The 18,796-nt window shown below is 34.2% G+C and overlaps 1 long non-coding RNA gene across 1 annotated transcript in view; it reads left to right on the plus strand.

Annotated features, from left to right (window-relative positions):
- LOC121029716 (uncharacterized) overlaps positions 1-18,796 on the plus strand; it is a 489,603-nt gene that overhangs the window by 460,415 nt on the left and 10,392 nt on the right. Inside the window, exon 6 of the long non-coding RNA XR_005789854.1 lies at positions 11,765-11,822. This is a non-coding gene — a long non-coding RNA (uncharacterized LOC121029716). The remainder of the gene's footprint in view (positions 1-11,764; positions 11,823-18,796) is intronic.

The following is an 18,796-nucleotide window of genomic DNA, read 5'->3' on the forward strand; positions in this document are numbered from 1 at the left end:
TATTTTTGTTTCCCTTCCCTTATCTTCGTCTGTTTTTTCTCTTAAAGTCCTCATATGAGTGAAGTCATATGATTTTTGTCTTTCTCTGACTAATTTCACTTAGCATAATACCCTCCAGTTCCATCCACATAGTCTGAGTCATCATATGATAGTACTTCATAGGCCAGACAATGGAAGACTATAAACAGGGCACAAGCTGATGGAAAATGGAAAATGATGTCTTCCAGATTATACATGCTATCTTTATAATGCAGTTGAGCCTGAAAATCCATCTGAATTAATAAATAAATGAGAAGTAGACAATAAATCACCAAGTGATTCCTTTACACTTTGGTTCCAAAAAAAAAAAAAAGTTTATATTCTTTGAGAGACATTAGGGGACTTATTCTATTGTCATTCTGTTTCTAGACACCCAAATACAAATAGAGCATCCACTTCAGAACATGGGTGATATAGATGATATGCAACCAGAACATACCTGGTCAACTATATCGGCTTTTAATGGCAATGATTGGAATGGCTATGGCTTCTGGGGACTAGTTAATGAATACAGAGTGACTGGTTAAGGCTCTTACCTTATCACTTATTAAAGGTTTTGTATATTACTGTTAAAAAAAGTTATTAAAAAGCACACAATTACAAAAATGCTCTATAAAACAAACAAAAAATGTAATGAATAGGACAAAAAAAGCAATAAGACAAAAGGTTGACACCACTGAAAGTTTAATTGTTAAATTGCAAGAATATGCTAGGCCTTGTTGAAACAAGTATGTGCTAGTAGTTAAGAATTAAAAAGGTAGGCTTTGAAATATGAAATATTTTAAGCAAAAAGGGGAAAGGAGATTGCAAGGCGTTTGCATTATTTTTACAGTGTGGTTAAATAGTAATCACACTTAAATATACACAATGCTAGAATGCATCCAAGCTTTCGCATGTCAACACTCATACCATTCATGGTTTCTGAAGATTTGTAAACCATAATAAACTGCTTTGACCCTAATAAATGACACTTACAGATGTACTACATAAATAGAACAATCATGTGTTAGAAGGCATTTTTGTTTGTTACAAATCTAGCTCACTCTGTACATCATTTGGAAATTTATTTATACTTTATAGCCCTAAACACCTGATTGATTATTCTACAAAATGAATGGTTGTTAAACCATTCATAAAGTCAACAGAATTTATAATAATAATTTGGTATTAGTAAACCAAGTCCAAAGCTAACCAGGAATAAATGAGAAACCTCTAACTTATATCTTTAATACTACAGTATCCTATGTCATAATATAATTATGTGACCATTAGTGTAGCACTTAGAACAGTGTAAAATACCAACTGATACTGATGAGTATTTTCAAGTGTTGAAGACTAAAGAAGCATCAGTAGTGACCCAACTGGTAAGAACTTTTGGGCTGCTGTAGTGTTATGTTTTTCCCGCTTAAACTTTCACCACGTATCTTTTGTTCTTAGACCATCAATCAGTGTGATATGAGCACTAAGTAAAACCAGACAAAATTTGTCGCTTTCAATACTCAATGGACTTTACAGTAACATGTGGTAAATATGTGCCCCATGAAATGCATCTTGATTCCAATACTCTGGTGACTTAAGCTGCCTCCAGGCATCTGGTCTTCTATTCACTTCATTAGATGGCTCATTTTTAATGCACACTTTATTTGTAAAGTTCAATTTGTTGAATTAAAGTTAAATTGTAAAGTTCATTTTAATTTCATTAAAATGAAAATGAAATGATAAAAATGTTGTTCATAAATATGAAGTTGATGATGATGAGTGGCAACATTAAAGAAGGATTGTCTCCACATTCCAGTGGGAATTGTAAATACTTGCTGAAACTACTCACAGAACTGGATTTTCCAGAAGGAAAGTGGAATGTTTCAACAAATTTGTGATTTCACCTGCTAATCAATCCAGCAAAGTATTAAAGATGGGATGATGTGAGAGTGACAAATTATGCTTAAAATAAAACATATTTCCCCATTATTTTCCACTTCTATTGAGCCCTTCTTTCAGATGAAACTGTGTCATTTTTAAAATGAAAAAAAAATTCAGTCTAAACTATCTTGTTGGCAAGTTAGGAAATGCACCCTTGTTGCCAGCCGGCAATACAAGTCAAAAACTCAGACTTTCTCCAAGTGACATATTTCCCAAATTCTCAAACATCAACACACACTTCAAGATCCATGGTAGCATTCCAAGCAAGGTCAAGGTAGGATATTGACTGGAAGAGAAGAGGGAGGGAATTCCATCCCTCATAGAAGGAATGACACAAACAAAGGCTCAAAGATAGCAAAGTGGAAAGTATGTTTGGAAAATGGAGCGCGATTCAGTGTGCCCAATGAATAGGGCTCTTGTGGTTGGAAATAAAAATGAGAAAGCAGTTTCTGTACTGATAGTCAAAACTTCACATGTGAGACTAAGGAATTCTGAGTTTGTTTGTGGGATACGTGAATCATTGAAGAGTTTTGAATAAAGTGAGGAAATAACTGAACAAAGTCAGAGCTCACATTGGCTTGAACATGTATGAAAGATCAAAGGAAAAATCTTGTGTTTTAATCTTGTCAAATGTTTGCTAAAGGTTCGAAGTACTCAATGAAGATGTAGCAAAAGCATCATCACTGGTGGGAGGATATGGCCCATCTTGACCTTTCACATTTGGAATCACAAGGTAGAAAGGGGTTTTGCAAAAGTGATGAAATTAAAAAACTATATGATTACTAGAGAACATTTTTGATTTCCAGCCTAGTATTAGTGCAAGGTTAATCCTAATATTGAACACAATTGTGTCTTTTCAGACTTGTGATTCTAATAGCAGACCTAATAGATGAATTCTCAAGGCAACTTGAATATAAAACAAAGGATACACAGAGACACTTCTAAATATATTCTCTTCCTCTTCTCATATAGGAAAGTGGCATTTATGGCAGAGATAGGAGAAAGAAAAAATACCAAACATCTTTGGCTTTTGATAGTTGGGAATAAAAAGTACACATTTGAAAACAAACAAAACAAATAAACTTCACTTTCATACAGTTTTGCATCCAAATACATTTTTTATTCAGAGAACTTAATTTTTTTTCTAAAAAATGATATCTAATGATATATCTAATAGGTATGCTCTAAAAGCTTTAGGAAGGTAATATCCTGTGACCTCAGATTAACTGATGAACTGAGAAGAAATTCTAAAAGGAAATATGGTGACCCTATGGCATGCAAATTTGGTGATGTTGGTTTTATTTCAAATAAACTGACCACTCAAGAGAAGTAAAGCCTTTGTAGTTAATGGCCCTTCTGGGGAGGCAATGTGGTTTGGAGGTCTAAGACTTGAAATCAGTATCCTCACATTTATTAACAAAAATTTCTTTCTTGGTCAAAGACAATGTCCTTCCTATCTTTCCAACAATGTGTTAAAAGGATCAAATATTTTATTGAATATGAAAGTGATATTTCAATTATTATATTCTTTTTTAAAAGCATTTATTCATTTTGAAAGAGAGAGAGTGTGTGTGTGCGTATGTGCACACAAACGGGGGTGGGGAGGGGAAGCAGAGAGAGAGAAAGAGAGAATCCCAAGCAGGCTCCACTCTGTTAGAGCAAAGCCCAATGGGGGGCTGGAATCCACGAACTGTGAGATCATGATCTGAGCCAAAATCAAAAGTGGGAGACTCAACTGACTGAGACACCCAGGCACCCCTCAATTATATACTTGAGTGAAAGTTAATATTCAACAAGAATATTTTTAAAAGAAATAAAAATTTTAGTATTATTAATAGTTTATAATAGACATAAAATATATGTACACATAAAAGCTATTATGACTGAGTGCCTGTCATAATACATTTGTCTAAACCCATAGGATATACAACATTAAGAATGAAGCCAATGAGGGGCGCCTGGGTGGTTCAGTCAGTTAAGTGTCTGACTTCAGCTAAGGTCATGATCCCATGGTTCATGGTTTCCAGCCCCACTTTGGGCTCTGTGCTGACAGCTCAGAGCCTGAAGCCTGCTTCAGATTCTGTGTATCCCTCTCTCTGCCTCTCCCCTACTCATGCTCTCTCTCTCTCTCTCTCTCTCTCAAAAATAAATTTAAAAAGACATTAAAGAACAAAAAAAGAATGAACCCCATGTAAACTATGAGCTTTGGATGATTATGATGTGTCAGTGTAGGCTCATCAGTTGTAACAAATGTACTCTGCTGGGGGATGTTGATAATGGGGGAGACTGTGCATGTATGTGGGTGGGCATATGAGAAATCTCTGTACCTTGCTCTCAATTTTACCATGAACCTAAAACTGCTCTAAAAAATAAAATCTTAAAGAAGAAAAAAATGAGAGGAGCTCTGCCTTATCTGATTAGTTCATATTATTAGTTCATATTTTGTGTCACTCTACTTTTTAGAAATAATTGGTAACGTTCAAACTATATTTCTTGTCCCTTAGTGCCTAGTAAACATGCCACTGCAGCCTACACTAATGTTTGTTTTACATAACGAAATGTTTTTCATAAAAATGTGATGATCTTATTCTTGTCAGGTCAGGTCATACCTGCAGTTTGGGGTAACATATTGTAACACGAAAGTTGATATGACGATCTTTTCCAGAAACAGATAGCTGGAAGATCGAGGGACTCAAAAAAGTACCACATGAAATGTGTTTAAAGAAATTGAAAATTGTTAGGCTGGAAGAAAATGTAGAAACTGAATGATTTAGCTTATTCCATTTAATTTGCAGAGTGCTGACAAATAGACAATGAATCACAATTTCAGGAAGGCAAAGATAAAGAATGATAATCTAAATTAGATAATGTCTAAGCTTGGAAGGCTTATGCAGTAAAGAGTTTTATAGCCACAGGTGATTTTAGCACATGTTGAAATATTGTAGAGGAAATGTTTGTATTTAGCAGATATTTGGAGGAAAGTGAATAAGTGAATAATATAGAGTTTTCAGACTTTTTAGAAATATGTTGCGGTACAGCTATGTTGCAAACTTTCAAAGTCTTTTCTTTTCTCAAAATGCTCAAATTCGGCCTTCAAAGTTTTAAACATTATCAACACCAATATCTGACCCATTAGAATCTTGGCATCAGACATTCCATCTTCATAGTCTTGAAGTTCACTTTAAAAACTTTCTATGATTCGCTTTCTGCCCACGGACGCTGCAGAGTAAGCATTGTTAAAGTGTCTCCTCCCACTGCTGTCATGACTAAGTCAGAGTCTCCTAAAGAGCCTGAACAGTTGCAGAAGTTCTTCATTGGAGGTTTGAACTTTGAAACAATGAATGAGAGTCTGGGGGGGCCATTTTGAGCAATGGGGAAGTCTTATGGATGATGTGGTAAAATGAGAGATCCAAACAGCAAGCGGCTCAGAGACTTTGGGTTTGTGATGCGTGTCACTGCGGAGGAGATGGATGCAGCCATGAATGCAAGGCCACAGAAGGTGGGTGGAAGAGTTGTAGAACCAAAGAGGGCTGTCTCAAGAGAAGAGTCTCAAAGACCTGGTGCCCACTTAACTGTGAAAAAGACTTTTGTTGGTGGCATTAGAGAAGACACTGAAGAACATCTAAGAGATGATTTTGAAAAATATGAGAAAATTGAAGTGATTGAAATCATGACTGACTGAGGCAGTGTCAAAAAGAGAGGCTTTGCTTTTGTAACATTTGATGACCGTGACTCCATAGACAAGGCTGTCATTCAAAAATACCATACTGTGAATGGCTGCAACAGTGAAGTAAGGAGAGCTCTATCTAAGCAAGATATGGCCAGTGCTTCATCCAGCTGAAGAGGTCAAAGCGGTTCTAGAAACTTTGATGATGGGTCATGGAGGTGTTTTTGATGTGAATGACAACTTTGGTCATGGAGGAAACTTCAGTTTTGGTGGACAAGGTGGCTTTGGTGGCAGTAGGGATGACCATAATGGATTTGGTAATGATGGAAGCAACTTTGGAGGTGGCAGAAGCCATAATAATTTTGGTAATCACAACAATCAAACTTCAAATTTTGGACCCATTGAAAGGAGGAAATTTTGGAGGGAGAAGCTCTGGTCCCTGTGGTGGTGGAGGTCAATATTTTGCCAAACCATGAAACTAAGGTGGCTATGGCAGTTCCAGCAGCAGCAGTAGCTATGGCAGTAGCAGAAGGTTTTAATTACTGCCAGGAAACAAAGCTTAGCAGGAAAGAAGAGCCAGAGAAGTGACAGGGAAGCTACAGGTTACAACAGATCTGTGAACTCAGCCAAGCACAGTGCTGCCAGGGCCTAGCTGCTAAAGAAGACATGTTTTAGACAATGTGTATGGGCAAAAAACTCGAGGAGTGTCACTGTGATTCATTGTATAAAAGGTTATTTTATTTTCTATTCTGTGGGAAGTGTAGAACATTCCAACAAAGGTTTTAATGTAGAATTTTTTTTTGCACCCACCCATGCTGTTGATTGCTAAGTGTGTGTGTGTGTGTGTGTGTGTGTGTATACACTTTTTTTTTAATGTGCTGTGTGAAGTTACTCTACTCTGAAGCCATCTTGGTAAACTATCACAACAGTGTAAGGTTAGAATTCCTTCAGGGTCATGCCAGGTTTCATTTGAAATTTATTTGCAACCCGCTTGGGCACAGAAGCCACTGTCTCCACAAACGTTGGTGTAGTTGAAGTGTCAGTTAATGTGTTGTGACTTTTACCATCAAAAAGGTCACCCAAGGAAGTCCTGGAGATTGTTTATCAACATGATTGTTGGTACATCCTATGCAATGTATCGGAATTGAATTATGGTATCAGATAAAATTATACATTGGGAAAAAATGAAAACTTTCTATGATTCATTGAATATATCATAAATTATTATCTTTACCAATTTGTACCAGCTAATTGTATCTATTTATTTACTCATGATCATGCATTTTTAAATTTTTAGATTTTTAAATAAAGACTCCACCATTGCAGGCTGAACATAAAGAAACTTTAGAGATTCTAAACAGAGAAAAGCGTTTCTTCTACCCTTTCCACACAATAAATGAAGTGGACAATATTTCAAGCTTTGAAAATTTTGTGAATTAAATAACAAACAGTGATACTTTTTTATTAAAATTGCTTTTTAAGCTTTTACAGGCTGCTAAAATGGCTAACAATTGAAAGTAAATTCAGTTAGTTTAAATCAGTAAATTAACATTTCAACATATTATATTTGTGAATACAAGTACATTTTAATTCATGCATATAATTACTTTAATTATTACACTGAAGCTCTTAAAATCCTTACCCAGACTTTTTCAAAAAGACATTATTCAGCAAAGTGCTATTACATGTTACCTCTAAGTGTTTGATTTCTAGATGTGTTTAAAGAGATTTAGTAAGAGATTTATTAAAGGTTTATAAAGTTAGGTTTGACAAATATTTTCTTTTATTTGGGGGGGGATTGCACTTAACAGAGGGAATTTTAATTTAAACTATGAAAAATGTCAATCACTGATATTTTCTTGGGCCTAAATACCATCTCAGTACTAATAGAGAAAAAGCACACATAGTAAGTTCTTAAAAATAATAACTGTATTTGATTAGCTTCCATTATATAAAAGTAAAAATATTTATAAATATACCTAAATTAGTATATAATGCATATTAAAAATTTTTTATTAAAATAGCTTTTGGCAGCATATGTAAAATATTTTATACCATTAGGTGTTATAAAATATTTTACACTATTAGATGAATAGCTTTGATGTAGAATGTAAGATACTAATTTAATTTATATACTTTATATATATATAGAGAGAGAGACTACATTATTATGGATTAAATGACTAAATCATTTAATGACATGAAGCTTAATTTATTTTAAAATGGGTTGAAATACATCATATGTAGAATTTTAAAAATAACTTCTTCCTAGTCTCCATTTGATTTGTAAAAAAGTGATAAACTAAGTAATTTTAAAATGACTTATGAGAATTTTGAATTAATATTTACTGAGCTCAAACCCACACTTGAGTCAGTTTATCATCGATATTTAAGGAAAATTCAATTCCTCTAGAAAATAATCTGGCTGTAACTGCACACAGAAGAAAGGACCAGACCAGTCACCATTGTTTTGATCCCCTCATGGAAATTCTTGCCATTTTATCTGCCTTCCTTAGTTTCTGAATCCTTGGAGAAATAAATTAGAGGTAGAAGTGGTATGAGGAATAAAAATGAGCCTAATTATTGCAGTGACAGTAGTAAAGATTTTTAAATATTAAGGATAATAGAGTACTTTATTCCTAAACCTTTTCCTCCTCAAATTTTCTCTAATAGTTCAGATTAGAAGAATTGTGGAACTTCACCAGTTTTCTTTCTTCTTTCCTACCCCTATCACAACTTTGTCATCAAATACTCTTACTCTTTTTATTATTTTGCTTTATTTCCAGTTTAGAGAAGAAGAAATACTTTGGATAAGAATCACAGTTACACTGTCATGCTTAGTAAGACCTAAATGAAATCACATCTCAAGTGCCTTATTAATCATCCGAGTTAGAAAATTTTGGGACAAGTGATAATCGCAGTTCTCATAACACAAAATCCATGTGTGTACACATACATAAACTGTTAAATGAGAAACAGAAAGATTTGATTGTGTTTGTAATTATTCACAAGATAGACAAAAGAAATGTTTTACCAAGGAAGTTTATAGTATAAAGAAAAGTAATGTGGATTTAGGATGTCCATTCGGATCGGTAGCGATTACTGGTCACTTTAAGGCTAAGAAACAAGCATTTAAAACGAATCCCCCCTGATCACTCACACCCTGATAAGTCATAGTGGAATTAGGCATTTCTATAATTTCTGGACTGCCACATTAAGTTATGTGCATGCAAAATCAGGTTGTTTAGAGCTCATGTACCAACAGCCTCAGGGGACTGAAAGTAATTGCTCTATTTAGAAGGTGGAATGCAGTTTTGGGTCTTCTATTCCTACTGCATTAGGACCAGGACTGTACCAACTTGCTATAATTTAAAGCCATTATTGAAATCCTCATAGCATGAGATAATTCCTTTCACATCTTTGAAAGCCTTGATACAAAGCGGCTTATATCCCAGGATTTTCTCCACAATGACATAGTTGTTCACATAATGTGTAGCCCAGAAAATATGTTCCATTATTATTGAATGCTTATTGAGTAGCTATAATGGCCAATTTTTGGCATATATTCAATATGAGCACAGCTGAGGAGGACCATCAAATTTGATGAAAAGACAAAATCAACCTCATCTGGTGGTAGTTTGAAATGCATCATAACAGCTTCTCTCTTTAATGAAAGAGAACTTGATTATATCACACAAAGAATTTTACCAAAAAGACCTCCACTCTAATGTTATGGACTTGGGTAGAGCAGACAGACCACAGAATAGTTCTGTTAATACTATGTTATCAGATTTGAATCACATATCAGTCAGGACTCCAATGAGAACCAGATGATATACTCAAAGAGATAATTTGAGGCGCACTCACATGGGATTCAATTGCAAATATATCAAGTTTGTAGAACAGAAGAAGCCCAGTAATACAGCATAATAGCATCTAAGTTTTTACCACTCCTAGGACAAGGGAACAAGGGAAGCACAGAGTTCTTGGGTCTCTGAAGCAGATAGTTTTGTAGACTCCTCTGTGGTCTTCAGTGGAAGGACACGTTCAGCTCACTGCAAATGCTTAGTGGGGGAAGCCCAGAGCAAAAAATACCCTGACCTTCTCCCTTCCTTTAATCTCCTGCTGGCCTTTCTAAACCCAACAGAAGCCAGGGGACGTGGATGAATTTTTTTTTAAGTTTATTTATTTATTTTGAGAGAGATAGTGTGCAGGAGGGGCAGAGAGAGAGAGAGAGAGAGAGGAAGAATCCCAAGCAGGATCTGCACTGTCAGTGCAGAGCCCCATACAGTGCTCAAACTCATTAACCGTGAGATCATTACCTGAGCCGAAATCAAGAGTCAGATGCTTAACTGACTGAGCCACCCAGGCACCACCCAGGTACACCTAATATGTTCCACAAAGGTGAGTCTTCTAGGGCAGCAAACAAGATGAGGCAAAGTAGAGAGAGGACATAGGAGAACACACAATAAGGAAAGTATTAAAATAAAACAGAACCCCAAAAAAACACTTTTTTTTTCAGAATGCAAAATGAAACACATTGCCTTCTAAAATTTGGAAAATAAGTAAAGTACATATTGGTGCAGACATCCCTTTTTAGCAGTTACTCCTCTCCCTGTTGAAAGTAGGAAAACAATAGCAAAAACAATAATAAGAGCAAAAGCAAAAAAAAAAAAAAAAAGCAAATGAAAGTCTTTAAGCACACTTTAAAAGTGTAGAAATTAGGACGGTCTTCGGGGTTGGTTTGATTTTGTGACTCAAATGATGACACTAAAGACACAATTTCTCTTTGTTTCTCTGCTTGCCCCATAGTGTCAATGTTAGCATAAAGTTGACACTTCATGGTGGCAAAATGGCTGCAACACTTCCAGGTTTCACACTTGTGTACCCCAACATGTGGAAGAAAAATGCAAAGAGAAATCTGTCCACTGCCATTTTTTTTTTCACCCACAGCTTCCAGAAAATTTCCACCTATATCTATGTGGTCTGAATTGAATCACTTGAACCAATATCTGTAGTTAAAGGAAGGAGAACCATATGCAGATTAGTTTGGGAAGAGGTTATTGAAAGCCATAATACTGACAGAGAAACAAGATTTCCATTCCTCAAACTGATGGCCAACTCAGCATCACTTCCAAGGGCATATGGCAGGACACCTAGGAATAGGCAGAATTAATGTTGTGGAGACAGTATCAATACGTAGTATTGCTCCCTTTATTCTCCACAACCCCTTTAACACATGAAGAAATAGGCCTAAACAGATTAAACAGTAACATTTCCTGATGGCATTTAGTTATTAAATAATGGGGCTGGATTTATGTTTTTAATTTTCCAGTTCAAAAGCGTACATTTTCCAACCATTAAAAATTGCTATAAGAAGTAATTATTTGGTATATAAAGTATCCCATAGTCTTCTGAGTAAGGGTTTGTAAAATATAAAGTAAGGGGATCAAAAGCATAGATAGAATGGATAATTGCAGTAAACCCACTTTAAGAAAGCATTTTTTTAAATATAAGCTCTAATTAATCAATTTTATAATAGATTAAGGACTAAGGTTCACTGACATATTTTTGGAAACAAAATTTCGAACCATCAGAGCAACTCAGAGCAAGAACTACTACTGTTCAGGGGCACCTGAATGTCTCAGTCAGTTGGGTGTCCACCTCTTAATTTTGGCTCAGGTCATGATCCCAAGGCTATGGGATCAAGCCCCATGATGGGCTCCACGCTGAGCATGGAGCCTGCTTAAGATTCCGTCTCTTCCTCCCTTTGCTCCTCTCCCCTACTCGGGATCTTTCTCTCTCTAAAAAAAAAAAAAAGCAAAAAACTACTACTATTCAGTTAGTAGAACATATATAAATTACAGACAGGAAGGAGTACTTATGGTGCAACTATCATTTGTATGGGTGAAATACTAAGTTTTAATATATACCTAAATATACATATATATTTTTGATCTCCTGAACTATATTGCCTAATTTATCATTATCCTAATTTTTCTCTATGTTTTTGTTTGTGCCTTTGAATGTTTATTCCTGGTAGATAGTTGTTTTATATTTAATCAAATCTACAAAATATGTAACTCTGAAGATGTTTAAATGTGTCTTTTTTCTATTTATGTCCTGATATCCTATTAGGCCAAATTAGGAATCTAAGTGCTCCTTCTTACCATCTCCTCTAAGCCTTCTGAACTAGGTAAGTATAAAGTGCTAAGCAAAACACACGCGCGCGCACACACACACACACACCAAACAGACCAAAAAACCCCAACTCTCATTCCTTAAGGACAGTGTTACTTCTGCAAAAAGCAAAGAGATCAAAGAAAAAGTTAGAAGTAAAATGTCAGATCTTATAGTTTCAGAAACAGTTTCTCTCACACCAAGACAAATTTTATCCTTTGTAATACACTGCATGCCTCTAAATAAAGTTCAAAAAACATCATATAGATGAAATGTTTGATTCAATATCATGTCCCCTGGGAATTAATAAGGGTTTACAACATACTTCTAATCCCTAGACATTGGACACAATTGGGCTTACTGCTGAAGTATAAGTGAATAAAATATTTGGGAAACAAGAAGCACAATGTACTAGTACAATGTTAGATCTCATTGTAGGTGCCAATTAGACTTTTTCTTTGATTTTAATTTATTTTTATATAAATTGGTACAAAGTTTTATAACATAGCAGTGTAATTCCTGCCCTTTCCAGGAGTAGAGAAAAGCAATTGGTGTTTAGATTTGAAAGTTGTGGTATTGTGGGATAAAATATAGGGAAGAAGCATGTTGTGATGCTCCCCCTAACGCTGCTTATTATGGCCGTGTCGTAGAGACAAAACACTTCTTTTATTAATATTTCACTTCCAGGAGATCCCTAATAACTATCAGAGAGGCATTTTAGCTATCTGTTGATATACTGACACTAAATCTGGTATTATATATAGCTGGACACTACCAAGGAATCTATAAAATTATGTGATATATGGAGAATACAATTTAAACATCAGGTTAATCATATATTCATATTTACTACATGTAGAATATACACTACCTTTTGATAATTCCTTCCTGGGTAAGCAAAATATAGTATGTTCACACACATGTTCAGTTATGTGACACTACATGGGCTGGATTTATCCCCTCTTGGGATGAAAGTCTTTTTGGGCTGTTGAGATGGTTCACAGCTTCTGCCTCCTCATGAGCTCTTTATTTAGGCCAATAGTGAAGAATCTGTGGAGAACCAATGCACTCTGTGAGACAGGGATGTGGGAAGCATTGGCAGAGTCAATATCATGGCTAAATTTCTTTTAAAGCCTTTGATTTGGTTGGCAGTGCATCCCCTATGAAGTTGACATTTGTGTTGCCTTCAGAGCATGCTGAAGTTGGCTTTCTTCATAAAGGCCATATTCCTGCCAAGGAACAGAGAGGGCCCCAAAGCTGTGTTGTACAGACAGCTGTGGGGAAAACACAAAGGCATTAATTAAGAATGTAAGTAAGTATGGTCTGGCTCAGAGCTTTAAAAGTAGGTGGAAATAGCTCTCTGGGGTAGCAAAATGCCAGATATATTTTGTCCTCAGGTCACTTTAGGGCTCCCAGTGCCTTCTCAGAAACCTGCTGTCCTTTATTTCAGTGGGAGTATCTTTTAGCAACACACTTTTTTGTTGATGTTAAAAGAAGGGACCAAAATTCCCTGACCTAAACTGGGAAGCGCGATTAGTTTAAGCCTTTTGTATTTATTTGCATAACTAAACTGAGGTTGGAGAGACAGTAAATTAACATTTGTTAAACAACTATTGTCCCAAGTTGACAAAAGGTTAAGTATTTAATTCAGAGGAAGTGCTTGAGGAAAAGATCAGAAAATTAATTATAACTCACCCATATTTATCCCTAGGAGATAGAACAGAAAAATAATCGACAGAGGTAAATAGATGAGCTAATGAAAATTATATAAAACAATATTTATAATTTAAATAATACTTGTCTTGCCAGAATATAGTAAATTGTAATTTAGGTTTCCCCTCATCTGCCCTGGCATATATCTGTTTTTCCAAAGCCCCTCAATATATATGTATATATCTTCATTTCCATTTGCTTTCAGAAAAGATTAAAATACACAAGTTTACAGGTGTTTTATTGATTGTAATTTAGTTCAACTCCATCCTCAGGCTATAAAAGGAGGTATGATATGCTCACCAGTAAGCTGTCTTTCAATGATTTTCAGGATGGATTATTGTTAGGATTGTTTATCATAGACAAATCCACTTCAGACTTAGAGCTAGGTGTTAAAGTGTATCTCAGAGGGTCAATTTTCTAAGCTTCTTTCCCAAACCAAATGTTTTAAATTCCTTCTTGCTTTAAATCTTAGCCTTTGTTTTACTTTTGTACTTGTAAACTAGGTTTCTCTCAATTGATTATAAGTATTATTTAATAATTTATTTTAATTAAAAAACAACTGTAAGAAGATAAATGATCTAAATGTAAGAAAATGAAGCTCCTATTTAACCTGATCTCTTAGCAAATTAATATTGGTGAAATCATAGCAAATATATTTAACATATATTTGAGAGACCCTGCTCTGCATGGTAAATTGTTTTGCTTGAAAATAACGTGGTATGGAAGACATTTTTTTCAATGATTTTTTTAGGAGCTTGAAACAAAAGTCAAGTTATGAGTTTGTTTATATAACATTTGGGACAGTTTTTTCAGTACATATAGAAAGATTTTCAGAGTTGAAATATATTTAGGTACCATGTTCATTCATATTCTTGTCTTTTTATTTTGATAGCTCATTTTAATAAAGTTCACTATTTCTCAGGAAATGTTACCATTTGATATGAGTTGGAGTTCTTTGTACATTACTACATTTTAAATGCTTATTTTATTTGTTTTGAGAGAAAGAGACAGAATATGAGCATGGGAAGGGGCAGAAAGAGAAGGAGAGAGAATCTCAAGCAGGTTCTGTGCTGTCAGCAGAGAGCCTAATACGCGGGGCTGGATCTCACCAATGATGAGATCATGACCTGAGCTGAAATCAAGAGCTGGACACTCATTCAACTGAGCCACCCAGGCACCCCTACATTACTATATTTTTAGACACTGCAATACAATAGGGGGTGCCCTGGTGTCATTTCTCATTCTAGTCCCCAGTATATCTCAAATTCTTACATATCTTCGATTGTCGAATATACATGGATAACTCACAAAGTCCTATTTTTTACTCAGCTCTCTCTCCTAAGTTCCAGACTATAGCTTCTTAGTGGAAATGTTCACTTGAATGTCTTCTAGATAACATTAAATTTGTCCAGAACTAAATTGCCCTCATTCCCCCTCCTCTGTATTCCTCACTTCAGCGAATGGTATCATGTTTCACTCAGTTCTAAGACCAGGAACCTGAGAGCTATTGTTGACTTCTTCTACTTTCTTGCCCTATTCGTAATTGATCATGGAGTCCTGTTGATTGTACCTCGTAGACCATCATAATTAAAATAGTCTCTTACTAGATTCCCTGGCTGCCATTTTGGCTTTCTCTAATTCACTCATTGAATGGTGCCAGTATGATCTTCCTGAAATTAAACTATGGTCATGACACTTTGTTGTCTCAAATTCCCCAGACTGCCTAAAATTACATGTATATTCACGCGATACTATGAGACCTTTCATCACTTAACCAGTGGTTTTGTCTTTACACTGTTCTCTGGGCATTACCCTTCCTTTTGTCAAACTGTAGCCATAGGGAACTCATTCAGCTCTTCAGCTGTGTCAGCTCTGTCTCACTGCAGTGTCTTTCAACAGGCAATCCCCATGTGTGCCCAGAATATTTTTCACCCTCCTCTCCCTTCCTTCCCATTCACTGGCTTATGTTAAATACCTGTCTCAGTCTGTGTGTCAGTTCCTCTGGAAGACTTACTATGGCCCCTCCTAACGTCTTCAGGTTGAGGTAGAGCTCCCTTTAATGTGCTCCCACTGCACATTGCATTCTTCTCAATACCCATCATATTTTACTTAAACTATTTCTTCAGTTGCTTATAAATTTAATTATTATAGGTTTCTCTCACTAGATTATAATCTTCATTCAAAACTTTGTCAATCTCTTTTTAAATATTATGTCTCCTTTGCTTAGGACAATGATCACGTAGACGTGCTTAGTGAATATTTATTGACTATATGAATGGTTGAATATTGGAATAGTGAATCTTGCTGAATATAATTGATAAACAGTTTTGCTAGAAACTATTTATGTATCCTGATACTTGCTTCCTTCTCATTTCTAAACAAAGTCTAATGAATTAAAATCAATTCAGAAACATTACATTTAAATATAATATTTAAATAGCATCATTTTGATATTATGTTTAGAAATATATGTAGGACCTAGCTGCAAACTTATTACACAAATACTAATAGATATCTTGTTAAATTGACCAAATAACATTATTTAAGTTCATTTATAATTGAAAATTAGCTAAGTATAGTGACATAGTCTTTTCTTTTTTAAAATTAGAGCATATGGTTCAGTGTCTTACATTTATCCCAAACATGATCATTTTTTTCATATCAAGTTTTCTTTGGGTGGGACAGTATTACCGTTTACAACATCCAAAGCAAAGAAAGAAATTAGCCAATTGGCTATTTTTCACAAACCTCCAATTATTACTCTGTTTTGCTTTTGTTAAAAACATTTTCTCTCTGATGAATTTGTTCAGCATAACAATTTTATATGGGATAATACAAGCGTATCACCTACGTTACTTATTTTCCTTTTACAGATAAAAGAACAACTTTTATTTGGGGGAGATATCCAATTCTAACTTTGAAAAGGACTAATCTCTGTTCACAAAATTAGTTCCAAGAAGACAGTGACAGCTTGAAAAATTGCTGTGGGAATTGTCTGAAAGGAATTAGTTTTGGGGAGTATAGGCATGTGTGTGTTAGAAAATTATAGACAAGCTTTCACAATTTAACATTTTGCACATGTATAATGATATTTTCACCAAAGAACTTTTTCATCTTCCCCAAGGAACTAACGCATTAATTATCAAGACCCTTATAGAATGGAACCATAAACAACTAGTATAAAATTTAACTGGCGGTATGATGATATTTATTTTTATCATGATGCTAATAAGAAAGTACATACAAAGAATAATGCAGGGTACTGTAATAATCTTGGCATTATGAAATCCCAAACTCCAATTAAACCTTCATATTTACTCTGTACTTTCATTTAAGTCATGATTTTTCTCAGGATTCTTCCTGAACACTGACCATTGGCAACACACTGTCATAAATTTCTAAACAACTAATTATCTTATTTATATCTATTGTATATGCCATTTATAAAGTTTATTTTTTGAAGATGATATGATCATTTAAATTGAAACCCAGGAAAATGAACAAACTATTGAAGTGAATAATGTACTTGGCTAAGTTAACAAGACACAATCAACATTTATAAAAAAAAAAAAAAAGTAAGGAATTTTTCTTTACACTAATAATAATCAACTATAAAAATAATAATAATAATAAAAAAAATAATAGAAAGTAGGATAACTATTACAACAATCTTTAAAGAATATAATAAAAGACATTAACATATGAGGAACTTTATCATGGTCATGAACATAAAAACATTAATTTCCTTTTGAGGGATTATGAAATAAAAAAGGGCAGGCATATTTTGAATATTGAGATATATTATAAAGCCATAGTTATTAAAAGTGTGTTATTGATCCCAAGACACTATAACAAATAGAAGAGAATAGTGAGTCTTACTTGGTATATAGCAGAAGTAACACCACAAATCTATATTAAAAAGTAGCTTTAGATTATTGCATTGAGAAAGTTGATCACCATATGGGAAAATTTTCAGAATTTCTATATCACATATGCATACATTAAAATTAAAATCTCCAACTTATTTAATATCTAACTATAAAACGTTAAAACCAAAAAATCTAATGGAACAAAACAGAGGGGAATATCATCATGGTTTTTAAATCCTCCAAAAGGCCATTCAGTAGGAACAAAAGGAAAGTAAATTGTCAGGTTGGCAGGGGGTATTTACAACATCAACAATTGCAAAAGATTAATAGCTGAAACATAGGAAAAAACTGCTAATCTGTTAAAAATGAAAAAAAATCAAATTAATATAAATACTAGCAAAGAATATGAACATCAATTTACAAGAGGGGAAACCTAAATGATAAATATGCACATGGGAAAGATATATGTCTTTTTGTTTTTTGAAAGATACACATCTTAACTAGTAGTCACAAGAGCACAAGGTAATTCAGTGAAATACCACTTTATATCCTTAATGTTGACAAGAGTTAGAAAACCAGATAACATTAAGAGTTGTAAGGATATGGGAATATATACCTATGTGAAATATATATATAAAATGTATGATATATGTATATATATGTAAAATATATGCAAAATACAAAATATATAAATATGAAATATATATAATATGTATATGCACATATATATTTTAGCATATATTAGTATATATTACAGTATGTATAATATGTGTACCATCCAGCAATTCTCTGTTGGATACACAGCCCAGGGAAGTATTCACACTGGTCTCCAAAGAGACAAGAATGAGATTATTCTAAACTCAGTGGGTTTTGAAAGCAAAGAATTAGAGATAGCCTAAGTGCCACTAAAGATCATTATAGTAAATATATTGTAAATTTACAATATGCACTAATACAAAGCAGTTAAAAGAATCATGTAAACAAGAGCAACATGACTGAACATAAAGAAGAATGTTAAGGAAAAATGTGAAAGAGAATGTTATTTGTAGTGCTATACCAAGTTATGAGAATTCCATTGACACAAAACATACATTATTTGTTTCAGAATAACAACTATGAAAATAAATGACAGGCAGATAAATTGTAAGATGTGTATTACATTTACTAAAGTTGGTGCCTTTGGGGATAAAGACAAGAAATTAGAATCAAGAGATACAAGTGAACATACAGGTTTATGTAGGAATCACTGATAAGGACATAGCAATGGGCTGAAGAACATGATGGGTGTGTCCTGTGTACTTAGGATCTTAATTAAATGAATATTAAATAGAAAACCTTTCTTTTTTTTAATTTTAGGCTATATACTGGGAATTTACTTCATTCTTATTATTTACTGAATGTTTCCAGT

The sequence above is a fragment of the Herpailurus yagouaroundi genome, unplaced genomic scaffold, assembly GCF_014898765.1.
Source record: "Herpailurus yagouaroundi ecotype Mexico unplaced genomic scaffold, PumYag 139, whole genome shotgun sequence".
NCBI classification, from domain to species: Eukaryota; Metazoa; Chordata; class Mammalia; order Carnivora; family Felidae; genus Herpailurus; species Herpailurus yagouaroundi.